The sequence below is a fragment of the Sturnira hondurensis genome, unplaced genomic scaffold (assembly GCF_014824575.4).
Source record: "Sturnira hondurensis isolate 20B ecotype Veracruz unplaced genomic scaffold, ASM1482457v3 Scaffold0001509, whole genome shotgun sequence".
Taxonomy (NCBI): domain Eukaryota; kingdom Metazoa; phylum Chordata; class Mammalia; order Chiroptera; family Phyllostomidae; genus Sturnira; species Sturnira hondurensis.
The window spans coordinates 1964223-1977824 of record NW_028074140.1 but is presented as its reverse complement, the minus strand read 5'-3'; the positions used below and the strand labels follow the sequence as shown (position 1 = coordinate 1977824).

At 39.3% G+C, this 13602-nt stretch overlaps 1 long non-coding RNA gene across 1 annotated transcript in view; it reads right to left on the bottom strand.

Annotated features, from left to right (window-relative positions):
• LOC118974924 (uncharacterized) overlaps positions 1–13602 on the bottom strand; it is a 60645-nt gene that overhangs the window by 9246 nt on the left and 37797 nt on the right. The window lies entirely within an intron of this gene.

The following is a 13602-nucleotide window of genomic DNA, read 5'->3' as shown; positions in this document are numbered from 1 at the left end:
CCTGTGAACCAAAGGGTTGCCAGTTCAATTCCCAGTCTAGGGCACATGCCTGAGTTTTAGGCCAGGTCCCCAACAGGGGGAAGGTGAGAGGCAACCACACATTGATGTTTCTCTCTCCTTTCCCCTCTCTAAAAATAATTTTTTTTTAAATTAAAAAAAATTCAAGCACCATCTTTCAGGTGGGAACTATAACATTCAAATATACCAGAGTTACTAACTTTAAGGTCAAAGGACTCAGAATATTTAGGGGAGAAAATAATACACTGGAGGTAATTAATAGGGAAGGAGTTAATTAAAGTCTGTGTTCATGAGGAGACCTCTTGGTTGCTGAATTCCATATACCCCTGACCTCTACAGATGTCTTTAGGGGAAGACAGTGTAGTTGCAAACTATATTTGCTAGTCTGAGCCTATAGTCCCAGGAGGAGAGATTTTTGTTCTGATTTGGCATGGGAAGGGGTACTTATATAAAAGATACTGAAAAATTGATTTTGGGGGGGAGGGTGGGTTGTTTGCTTTCCAAAAACCAACAATATTGTCAGTAGCCCAGAAGAACACAGTTGAGGGCCCAGGAAGGGCCCTGTAAATTTATACTTTTTTTGCAGAATTAACTAGAGGAGGAAATTTTTGGAAAGAAAATTGACAAGGCTGAAATGGTGACTTATAAAATTTACAGATGAAGGAAATCTTATAAATTATCAAAAATTTAAAGAAGAAAAGGGGGAAATTAATATTTGTATAGTAAATACATTTGTTAGGCATTGGAGTAGGTTAGGTCACTAAAACAGATCAAGCTGTTTATCCGCTGTCCACACAACTGCATTTCAGAGATAGAGGTCCAACATTGAGTGACTTAATCTAAACCATTCTCTTCCAAAACTTCCTTAAGTACTTCCTTTAGGAAGTTGTGGGTCCTGATTAATCTTGTAAATGCCTGTCGAACTCAACTAAATTCAGATGATAGCATACGGACTTCGCTCCAGTGTGCTTTTAATTTTACAATATTATGTTTAAGGAAAACTGTTCTTATTCCCTTTTTTTTTTTTGTTTTTGAAAGTGCTGTTTGGGCTTTGCTTCCAGTATGAGAATATATTTGTGATAGTTACTCCCAAATTTGAGAAACCATAAGCTAAGTGTACCTTTGAGAGTCGTTTTTAGGATTAAAGCCAGAAATGTTCTAATTGTTAAACTAGTCTTCAAGCACGTACTGACCACATACATACCTGTAGAATATCTGAGGCTGCTCCAGCGGCCACACTTTGAGAACCACTGCTGTAATATGATTCCTGACGCAGCCTACGTGTCTGAAGATATTTTAGAGAGAGTAATGTCACCATCACCATCCATGTCACCAGGATGGTGACATAAGTCGTTTCTGATTGTTGTCTCCCTCACAAGAAGCGCTAATAACTGTTCAGTTACAAGACACCACCGAGAGAACGAGAGAATCCAATAACATGGGGGTGGGGCTGAAGCACCTTCCTGCACCAGAGACCAAGACACGACCGAATTACAAGGGTAAGAAGAGGGGCAATACGATGACCATATTGGCTAGCATAGCACTGTGCCAAGAAATACAACTTGGGCCTACAGCTTCCTTCAGTGGGAAAAGAGCCCAGGGTGGACCTCCAGCTCCCCCAGGGTTGTGGGTCACTAAGGAGCCTCCGTTTTGGTCTTGCTTCATGGGTATTGCAAAGAAATCTGCAGAGCTTAACCACTAGGCATCTGTGACAGAGAAGTGGCTTGTAGCACCCAGCATTCAGATCTTGGTGTACCAAGCTCCTACCTGCAATACCCAAGTAGTAATCCAAACTAGTGGCTTTGCTTATCTTCAAAACCAGAGTGGTGGTACAGTCTGACCAGGGTACAGGTATGCCTAAATTGGATCCCCAACTGAATAGCCTTACCAGCCTGGAGGCTAGTCTGCCCCCATCCAGGCAGGGAAGCAGAGTCATAGTCCAGCCACTGTTAAGTATAGCTCCTGGCTCCATCTAAATGGAAGAGCAGGCAAGAGTACCTGGAAACTGTGTAGCCTGGTAATGCTACACAGTATAAAATGTGCAACTGATTATGCACAGAACGAAGCCAGTGCTGGGTATGGAGAGTTATTCCCTTCCTCCCAGGCGGGGGAGCTAATTCATAGCCTGGCCCACTTCCCACCAGAAAGCCAGTGTAGTTCCCAACCACTTCCTACCAGAAAGTCTGATTGGGAAAACCTGGGAGGCTGTTTGAAGCTGGCCCTTCCCTCAGGGGAGCTGAGAATATCCCACCCACCATGGAGTGAAGCCCCCCTGACTGTCCAACCAGAAAGCCTGGCTGGACACCTGGAAAGCCAAGTAGCCCATCAACATTTGAGCATAGTTCAGCAGACAAAAGCTTACCGTCTGCAGACCAAAGCCAGCGGCCCTGTTCAGTGAGGGAACTTGAGTCCAGAACTTAAAGAGCCTTACCAGCTTTGGAGCTGGTTCTCTCACTGTCTGGATGGGAAAACTAATTTGTAACCCTACTCATTGCTGAATGCTGCTCTCAGCCTGCCCATCCAGAGAACTTAAACAGCATATGGGAAACAACCCCATCCAACAGTCCTCCTTATAGTCGAGCTTGAGCAGAGAGCATAGCAAAACTGGTGGCCTTGTCTGGCCAGGGAATTTAATGTACACCCTTACCTGATTGAAGTTCTCAGTCAACAAGCTGCTCGTGTTTTGGGCGATACCCTACTGCTCACAAGGGCAGGGTAGCTAGTTTTTAGCCCCATCTACTGCTGAAAATGGTACCTCATTCCGAACACCTAGTAAGCCTGACCAGAGAACCCAGACAACTTGTAGAACCCACTCTACCACGTCATTTGGGCAGAGAACCAAGTCAGTAGTCTTATCCAAGAGTTTTAGGACAATGACATCACCCCCTCCTCTACACCCCTAGCTTAGAGCTCAGAGAGTCAGCTCACTTCATAAATAGACCCTAATAGCAAGCCCTAGCGCCCCACGGATGTTACCAGTAGACACGTCTAGAAATACCCAGCTGAGCGTACAGGTGAAGAACCATCTCTGCCAGAGAAAACTCATGAAGTCTGGAAGAGGAAGGTACTCAAATGCACAAATACCAAAGTAGGGAATGAAGTATCATGAAAAATTAGGTAATGTGGTAGTACCAAAGGAAACTAATAAAAGATGGGGGAGGGGTGTGCAGGGTGGAGGGGAGTGAAGGGGGGAATGGGATAACTGTAATGGCATAATCAATAAAATATATATAAAAAGAAACTAATAAAGCTTCAGTAAGGAATCCAAAAGAAATGGGAATCTATGAACTGTCAGAAAAAAATTCAGAATAATATTCCTAAATGTTTAGTGAACTACAAAGACAGACAACTAAATGAATTAGGAAAATGTATGAATAAAACAAGTTCAACCAAGTAATAAATAGAAACTATCAAAAAAATTCTACAACTGAAAAATACAATGAACTGAAAAGTTCGAGGGAGCTTCAAAAGTGACTTGACAATGTAGAAGAAACAGTCTCACTTAAAAGAGAGGACATTTGAAATGATCCAGTCGGAGGAACAAGAAGAGAGAAAAAGAATCAAGTCTGTGGAAATACTTCAGGCCCAGATGGGATGGGCTTTTTTCTTTCATAATATTGAAAGAAAAAAACCTCAAGAACAGCTTTGCTGGCTATAGAATTTTTTGACTGTATAGAATACACAGTCAAAATTAGATTTTGTAAATGGCAATGGTGCACTAACATAATGCACTTACAACTGTAGTTTGAAATATTTAAACTCTCAGTCAAGATAACAGAGTAGGTAAACGTGGTAGTGGCATCCTCCCACAAACACATCAAACTTACAACTAAACTACAGAAAACCATCATTCAGAACCACCTGCAATCTAGTTGAATAGAAGTTCTGTAACTAAGGATATAAACAAGTTGTCACATAGAGATTTGTAGGATGGGCAGAGACACAGGATGGGCTGGACTCACACCCACATGCAGTGTTTAGAAATTGGGAGGAATATCTCAGCCACAGAAGTACCCCGTGAAGCACGAGGGGCCAGCCCAGGGTTCCAGTGCTGGAAAGATAAGTTCCTGTAACTTCAGGCTGTGAAAATCAGCAGGGATTTTGACTGAGTCGGAGGACTCCCGGAGTCTCAGGTATTCCTTTTATAAGGCCTGTGCACAGACACTCAGACTCGCTCTGAGCTCCATTGCTAGGGCAGCAGCTCAAAAGGTGCTGGGAACAAACAGGGAGAACTGAATTGTCTGGCAACAGGGCGAGAGCTGAGGGACAGATTTCTCCAAGACAGGGTTGCTGGGAAAGGCTCTGGTTCCTTTGCTGAGCCTTCCCTTCACAGAGCCCGTAGACGGGCACTGTACCTCAGTCTCCATAAACCTGGCTAACACTCTTCGCCCCACCCTGGTGATTCCAAGACCTCCTGCCACCCAGCTTGTGGGCCCGCTAAAGCCATTTCCAGGGGATTTTCAGCATAAATTACCTGTCCTAAACCCTCTCAGAGGCCCACAAAACCTAAACAAGCAGCATCTGGCTTCCGTTCTTTCCATACCTCTTGCTAAGAGGCCCCAGGCCCGGCACTAGTGGCAAACAGTCTTGGTTCACAGCTTGCCTTCTCCTGGGAACCTCCAAGCCCAGTACAAGTAGCAGCCATCAGAAGATTGCATTGTAGTTCATCCTGGGTGACCCCTGCATGTCTCTGGAGGCCCCAGAGCCCCTGGTGGACAGCTTCACACCACACCAGAGTACCACCTTCATGAGCATCGCACTCAATGGGTAGACTGATCAGGTGTGAGAACCCTTTTGAAGTGAGTCCTGCCACCGTGGGGTCATCCCCTGCATAGTAATTCTTCCACTGTAGTCATCACCAGTCTTTTTAGCTGATTGTCTTGGAGGTAAACCCTCCCATTGAAGTGCCAGCAACAATAAAGGATCAACTACAAGAGGGTGAGTGCAGCGTATGTGAGGAGGCACATCTGGAGCTCCCAGCTCCATTGACTGGGGAGGCTATACCACTGGGCCATACAGGATACCTGTCACTTCAGGGCCCTTTACCGTGTCTGGGTGACGTATTAGCTCTACCTAACATACAGAAACAAGCACTAGGAGGCAGCCAAAATGAGCCACAGATGTATGTCCCAAATGAAAGAACAGAACAAAAGTCCAGAAACAGAACTAAATGAAATGGAGACAAGCAATTTACTAGATGCAGAGTTACAAAAACTGGTTATAAGGATGCTTAATGAACTTAGAGGAAGAGTAGATGAACTTACAACTTCCACAAAGAGATAGAAAACATGAAAAAGAACCAGTAAGAAATGAATAGAATAACCAAAATGAAGAGTACATTCCCAGGAATCAATAGTAGGGTTGATGAAGCAGAGGAGAAAACCATTATTTTGGAAGATAAGGAAGCGGAAAGCACCCAATCAGAACAGCAAAAGAAATTCCCCCACCCCCATCTCAAAATGAGGACAGTTTAAAGAGCTTATGGGACAACTACAGGTGTATCAACATTTGCATCATAGAGGAGCCAGGAGAAGAGAGAGAGCAAGGAGTCGAAAACCTATTTGAAAAAATAATGATGGAGAACTTCCTAACCTGGTGATGTAAATAGACACACAAGTCCAGGAAGTAGAGTCCCAAACAAGATGAACTCCAAGAGGCTCACATCAAGAGACATAATTAAAATGCCAAAGACTAAAGACAAAGAGCGAACCCTAACGGCATTAAGAGAAAAGCAGTTACCTACAAGGGAGCTCCCATAAGACTTGTTGGTTGATTTCCCAACAGAAACTTTGCAGGCCAGAAGGGACTGGCAAGAAGTATTCAACATGATAAAAAGCAGAGACCTACAACCAAGATTACTCTACCCAGCAAAGCTATGATTTAGAATCGAAGGGCAGATGAAGAGCTCCCCAGGTAAGAAAAAGCTACAAGAATGTCATCAGTACCAAACCAATATTATAAGAAATGTTAAAGGGTCTTCTTGAAGAAGAAAAAGATAAAAAATATGAAAAATAAAGTGGCAAATAAGTATATGTATATCAAAAATTACTTTAAATGCAAACGGATTAAATGTTCCAATCAAAAGCATATTTTGGCTACATGGATAACAAGACCCTTACATATGCTATATGCAAGAGACTTACTTCAGACTGAAAGTAAAGGGATGGAGAAAGATATTTCGTGGGAATAAAAATGGAAAAAAAGCTGGGGTAGCAACACTTATACCAGATAAAATAAACTTTAAAACAGGCTCTTCCAAGAGATAACAGAAGACCCAGCTGTTCCACTTCTGCATAGTTATCTGAAGAAACCCGAAACACTACATATAACAAAGGCACACACGTTCACGTTGGCTGGATGGCTCAGTTGTTTGGAGTGTTGTCCTGAACACCAAAAGGCTGAAGGTTCCATCCCAGGTCAGGGCACATACCCAGGGTCGTGGGTTCGATCTGGCTGGGGTCCGTACAAAAGGCAACGGGGTGATGTTTCTCTCTGACATTGATGTTTCTCTCCCCCCTGCTCCCCTTCCCTCCCTTCTCCATCTAAAATCAAAAACATCCTTGGCTGAAGATAAAAGTAAAAGGTCCATACGTATCTTCAGTACAGCATTATTTACAATAGTCAGATATGGAGGCCACCTAAGTGTCCCTGAGTAGACGAATGGATAAGTGGTACAGATACACAATGAAATGTGACTCAGTCATAAAAAAGAATGAAACATTGCCATCTGCAACAACATTGATTCTGCTGAGTGAAATAAGTCAGACAAAGACAAATGCCATCTGATTTCAGTTATAAGTGGAGTCCAAAAAACAAAATAAATGAACAAGCAGACCAAACAGACTTACAGATACTGAGAAAACACTGAGGGTGGCAGTTGGCAGTTGTATTGGAGATGGTGGGAAAGGTGAACGGAGTAAGAAGTACGAATTGGTAACAGAATTGTCACGGGGATGTAAATTACAGCATAGGAAATAGTCACGAATACTGTAATAACTATGGGTGTTGCCAGGTGAGTATCGGATTTATCACAGCAGTCACTTTGTAAGTTATATAAATGTCTTATCACTGGGTTGTACATCTGAAACTAATAATACCATACACAAACAGTGATTGAAAAATAAAAATAAAAATTTGAAAAAACTTAAAATGTAAAAATAACCATAACTATAGTAATCTTTTATTAGTTATAAAACATTTAATATATGTATACCATGACATGAATAACATAGAATGTGTGTGAAATAAGTATAATTTTAAGTTTAGGAATGCTGTTGACATTATCAGTTTAAAACTGGGTGTTAATAACTTCAAGATATTGTATGTAAGCTTCATGGTAACCAAAAGGGAAAAATGTGTAGTGAGGACACCAAAGAACATGATAAAGAAGTCAAAGCATACTGATACCAAAATACACCAAACCATGAAAAAGGCAGCAAGGCCTGGGCTGGAGTGGCTCAGTGGAGTGAGTGCCATTTTGCAAGCCAAAATGTCACTGTCTCGATTCCCACTGAGGGCACATGCCTGGGTTGCAGGCCAGGTCCCCAGCTGGGGGTGTGCGAGAAGCCATGGATCAATGTCTCTCACACATCAGTGTTTCTATGCCTCTCTTCTTCCTTTCACCTCTAAAAATAAAATCATTAAAAAGTAAATCTAAAAAGACAGCAGGATAAGAAACAAGGAGTAATGGATCTACAAAACAGGAAGGATTAACAAAATAGCAATAGTAAGTCCTTACCTATCAATCATTTCTTTAAATTTAAATTCTCCAGTTAAAAGACATGAAGTGGCTGAATGGCTAAAAAATAAAAATAAGATCCAATAATATGTTGCCTACAAGAGACTCCATAGCCTTAAACACACAAAGTAAAGGGATGAAAAATGCTATTTCAAGCAAATGGTAACAAAAAAAAGTAAGGGTAGCTGTACTTACAGTAGATAAAATAGACTTCAAACAAAAACTGTAGTAAGAGATAGAACACTATGTAATAATAGTCCATTCATCAGAAAGGTATAACAAATATAAGTATGCACCTAAATATATAAAGCAAAACTAATAGAGCTAAAAGGAGAAGTAAACATCAGTATAATAATAATTACACACTTTAGTACTTCACTCAACAATGGGTGGATCATCCACACAGTACCAGTAAGGAATTGGTGGAACTGAGCATCGCTATAGGCTAATGGCCCTGACAGACACACACAGAACATTCTATCCACCAACAGCAAACACACATTCTTCTCCAGGGTCTGCAGAACATTTGCTAGGATAGACCATGTATTGTTAGGATATGAACACATCTTACCAAAATCAAGAAGACTGAAATCACACTAAGTATTTTTGCTGACCCTGATGATATAAATTTAAAAAATAAAATAGGAGAAAAACTCGGAAAGTCACAACTGCATGGAAATTAAGAGAAACTCTCTCCTGAATAAGCAATGGATCAAAGAGGAAATTAAAGGGGAAAATAAAGATGTACCTTGGAACAAACAAAAATGGAAACACACATCTCCAAACTTATGAGCTACTGCAAAAGTCATTCTGAGAAGGAAGTTCATAGTAATTAATGCCTACATTAAAAAAACAGACCTCAAACAACATAACTTTATGGCTTACGGAAGTAAAATAAGAAACTACTGAGGCCAAAGTTAATAGATGAAGGAACGAATAAAGATTAGGTCAGCAATAAATGAAATAGAAAACAGCAAAACAGCCCTGGCCAGTGTGGCTCAGTTGGTTGGGCATTGTTCTGGAAAATGAAAGGTCTCCAGTTCAATTCCTGGTCAGGGCACCAATGCCTGGGGTGCAGGTTGAGGCTCAAGACAGGGCATTGCAAGAGGCAACTGATTTACATTTTTCACATCGCTGTTTCTCTCCCTCTTATTCTTCCTCTCTTTCCCTCTTTCTAGAATCAAAAAAATTAAAAAAAGCAGAAAAGAATAAAGGTTAATCATACTAAAACTTGGTTCTTTGAAAAGAGAAAATTGGCACAACTTTAGCTAGACCAGTGATTGTCAAACTTTGTCTTCTCATGGCACACATAAACTAATTGCTAAAATTCTGCAGCACACTAAAATATATATTCTATTTTTTTCTGATCTGGTAAAAATAGGTATAATTTTGATTGATTCATACCAGATGGCTATTGTGGTATTGGCTGTTGCATTTTTATTTGACAACCTAAGGGAAAATGAGTCAGTGCCCAACTAGTTAGGTATTAACATATTTTAAAACTTCTTGCAGCACGTCAGTGTGCCACTTGCACACCAGTTGTAAATCACTGAGCTGGACTAACCAAGAGCAGAAGAGAGATGACCCAAGTTAACAAAATTATAAATGAAAAAGGAAACATTACAGCTAATACCACAGAAATACACAGGATCCTAAGAGACTAGTTACTATGAACAACTATAAAACAACAAACTGGACAACCTAGATAAAAAAGGAAAAATTCTTAGATGCAACCCACCAAGACTAAATCAGGAAGAAATGGAAAATATAGATAGATCAATATAGTAGAAAGATTGACTCAGTAATCAAAAGTCTCCCAGTGAAGAAAAGCCCAGGACCAGATGGCATCACTGGTAAATTCTACCACATATTTAAAGAAGAATTAATACCAATTCTTCCTAAACTTTTTCAAAAAATCAAAGAGGACCAAACACTCCCAAACTAATTTTATGAGGACAGCATTATCCTGATACCAAAAACCAGAAAAATACACCACCAGAAATGCCAATTTCCCTGATGACTATAGATACAAATATTCTCAATAAAATACATGCAAACATTGGGGTTCATGGATTCTTTTGAATTAGTGTTTAAGGATTCTTCTTTAAAAAGATTACCATGATCAAATGGGATTTCTCTCTGAAATGCAAACATGGTTAACCTATATAAATCAATGTGATAAATCACATTAATAATACGAAAGAAAAATATCCTGATTTTCTCTATGCCCACAGAAAAGGCATTTGAGAAAATTCAACATCAATTCATGATGTTAAAAGTTCTGAACAAAACAGGTATAGAAGGAATGTAACCTAGTAAAGGGCATATATGACAAGCCCACAGTTAACACCATATTCAACAGTAAAAGGTTAAAAGATTTTTCTATTAAGATCAGAAATAAGACAAAGGTGCACATTCTTACCACTATTATTCAACATAGTACTGAAAGCCTTAGAGCAATCAAGCAAAAAGCCAAACAAAAAAACACACAAAAACATTAGAATTAAAAAGGAAGGAGTAAAATTGTCTGTATGTGCAGATGACATGATTATACATACATACTTCTAAAGGCTCCACCAAGAAAACTGTTAGAGCTAATCAGACAATTCAGTACAGCTGCAGGATACAGAATTAACAAACAAAAAATCAGTAGTGGTTCTGTACACTAACAACGAATTGTCTGGAAAAAAAGAACTAAAGAAAACAGGTTCATTTACAATAGCATCAAACACAATGAAAAATTTAGAAATCACAATGAAATACTAAGGAATAAATTTAAACAAGGAGATTAAAGGCTTCTTTTTAAAAGCTACAACATTGATTAAAGCAATTGAAGAACACATAAATAAATGGTAAGATATCCTGTGTTCATGAATTGAAAGAATAAATATAGTCTGAATGTTGATACTGCCAAAAGCCATCTATACACTCAATGCAATGCTGATTAAGATTCCAAGTAGAAAAAACAATCCTAAAATTTGTATGGAATCGCAAAAGTCCCCAAATATCTAAAGCAATCCTGAAAAGGAAGAACAAAGCAGGGGGCATCATACTTTCTGATTTCAAGCTCTATCATAGAGCTAGAGTAATGAAATCAGTGTGGTCTTGACATAAAAATGGACACACAGACCAGTGAAATAATCAAAAGCCCAAAAATAGACCCAGGTGTATACAGTCAATTAATATTTGACAAGGGAGCCAAGAATACTTCATGGAGAAAAGACTGTCTCTCTAATAAATGGTGCTGGGAAAATTGGATATTCATGTGTAAATGAACAAAACTAGACCCCTATCTTACACCACTCACAAAAATTAACGAAATCAAGTAAAACTTAAATGTAAACCTGAAATCATAAAACTCTTGGAAGAAAATATAAGAAAAAGGCTCCTTGACATGGGCCTTGGCAACGTTTTGGGGGACATGACACTGAAAGCACAAGCAATAAAATAAAAAAATGGGGGAACTGCATCAAACTAAAAAGCTCTGAATAGCAAAAGAATGAACAAAATGGAAAGGCAACCTGCTGATTGGGAAAAAATAGTTACAAACCATATACCTGATAAGGGGGTAAATATCCAAAATATATAAAGAATTCATACTACTCCATAGCCAAAAAGATCATCCTATTAAAAGTGAGCAAAGGACCTGATTAGACATTCCACCATGAGATACATGAAAAGATGCTCAACAGCAGGAATCACTAAGGAAATGCACATCAAAACCATGGTGAGAGACCACCTCACCCATTAGAATGACTAGCGTCAAACATGTAGGCGATAACAAATGCTAGGCGAGGATGTGGAGAAAAGGGAACCCTGGTATGTTCTTGGTGGGACTGTGAATTGGTAAAGCCACCTGAAAACAGTATGGAGATTCCTCAAACAATTAAAAAGATTACTACCATACGATCCATCAATTCCACTTCTGAGAATATACCCAAAGGAAATGAAACAGTACGTGGAGAAGATGTCTGCACTCTCATGTTAATAGCAGCATTATTCACCATGGCCAAGACACAGAAACAACCCAACAGTCTAAGTGTCCAGCAATACGTAAATAACTAAAAAAGTTGTATGTGCGTAATATACACGGTGGGATACTATTCAGCTCATAAAAAGGAGCAAATCCTGACATTTGCAGTAATGTACATGGACCTTGAGGGCATTTTGATAAATGAAATTAGAGAAAGATGAATACTATGATCTCATTTACATGTGGAATCTAAAAATAAACACACCAAATACATAGAAAAGGGGTCAGACTTGTCACCAGAGGTGGGTGTGGAAGGAGGCAGGGAGGGGGATTGGATGGAAGTGGTCAAAGGCACAAGCTTTCAGCTGGAAGATAAAGTACTAAGAAGGTGTCTACCCCATGACCACTGTAATTAACACTGCCCTGAGATATACATGAAAGTTGTTATGAGAGTAAGTTCTAAGAGGTTTCATCACCCAAAAAAAAATGTGTTTTTTCTTTTTTGCGGAGGGAGTATCTATACTGAGATGATGAATGTAAACTAAATTTATTGTGGTAACATTTCATCATATATTCAAGTCAAATCATTATGCTACACACCTTAAATTTATATGATGTTGAATGTCCGTTATAATCTCAATAAAACTGGGAGGAAAAGATATTTTATCTCCTTAAATAAAATGTTTGGACTATCAGGTGTTTAATAAAGAGTTTCTATCATTAGTTAATTAACATGGAACAATTTTTTTTGTGGCTGTTACCATAGACCTTTCGCAAGGTGGTTGCTAACATACAGGAGAGCAGGCTACTAAGTAAGGCCCCGAAGTGATTAACGTGAGCCAGTGGTTGGAATGCCACACTGCTGGGTTCAGTATCGACATGGGCCAGTTGGGCACCAGCCTCCAGCCATGATTCTGGTTAGTTACCCCTCAGGAAGGATCTTGAAGGGAACTGAATGACAGTACAAATATTTAAGTGTGAATCCAGTATTAAATTTTTAAAAAGTGACTCAAGCCAGTGAATCACTAACATTTTAATATATGATTGATAACACATTTATACTTAGGTAGGTGGTTGGCATTAATTTTAATATTACTATTACAGAAAACAACCTTATTCATCAGAAGAATTTAGGTATATTTAAAAGTTTTGGTCTAAAGTAGTATGTACCAGAAAGGTTATTTACTTTCATATTCAGAATCAATTTAATCCTGTAGGCATCCTTATAGAAAAATGTAAATGCCTTTTGTTCACTTAACATTGGTACTACTTCTTAAAAGTCATGAGGGACTCAATGCTTCTACGTTAAGATGTTTATTTGATTTTGTTGGTAGACTTATGGACGAAAACTAGACTCCTTGTTGCATTGAAATTCTGTTAACATGGTTTAAAACTACCACCTCCTCACTGAAAACATTTTAATGCTAACTGTCCTTGTTAGTGTGTCCCACAGGGCACAATGTAGAAATTCTTTTCTGGTAACTGCACTTCAGAGAAAATTCTCAGGTTGAATGCTGTCAGGACACAAAGAGCAAATTTAAAATTTTACAATGTAAAAATACTTATTTACCATGATCATTTCATTTCATTTTTCCCTTTATCTTATGTTTTAAATTTAAAAATATGAAAGATTTAAGTAATATTTAGGAAATTGGGAGAGGCATGTATCATTAATGCTGAAAACACAAACTCCAAATGGTTTCACAGCGATGTGCGTGCACGCATCTAATTTTCAAGCCTAGCTACCTGAGAAAATGCACCCCGGTCTGCCGGAAGTAGTGCCATGTGACTCAAGGCCAGGTGTACACCGACCTGGTGCAGAGAGAAATGGCCCGTTTTACCTGGCGCTCCTCAGACACTGTACTGCGCTAAT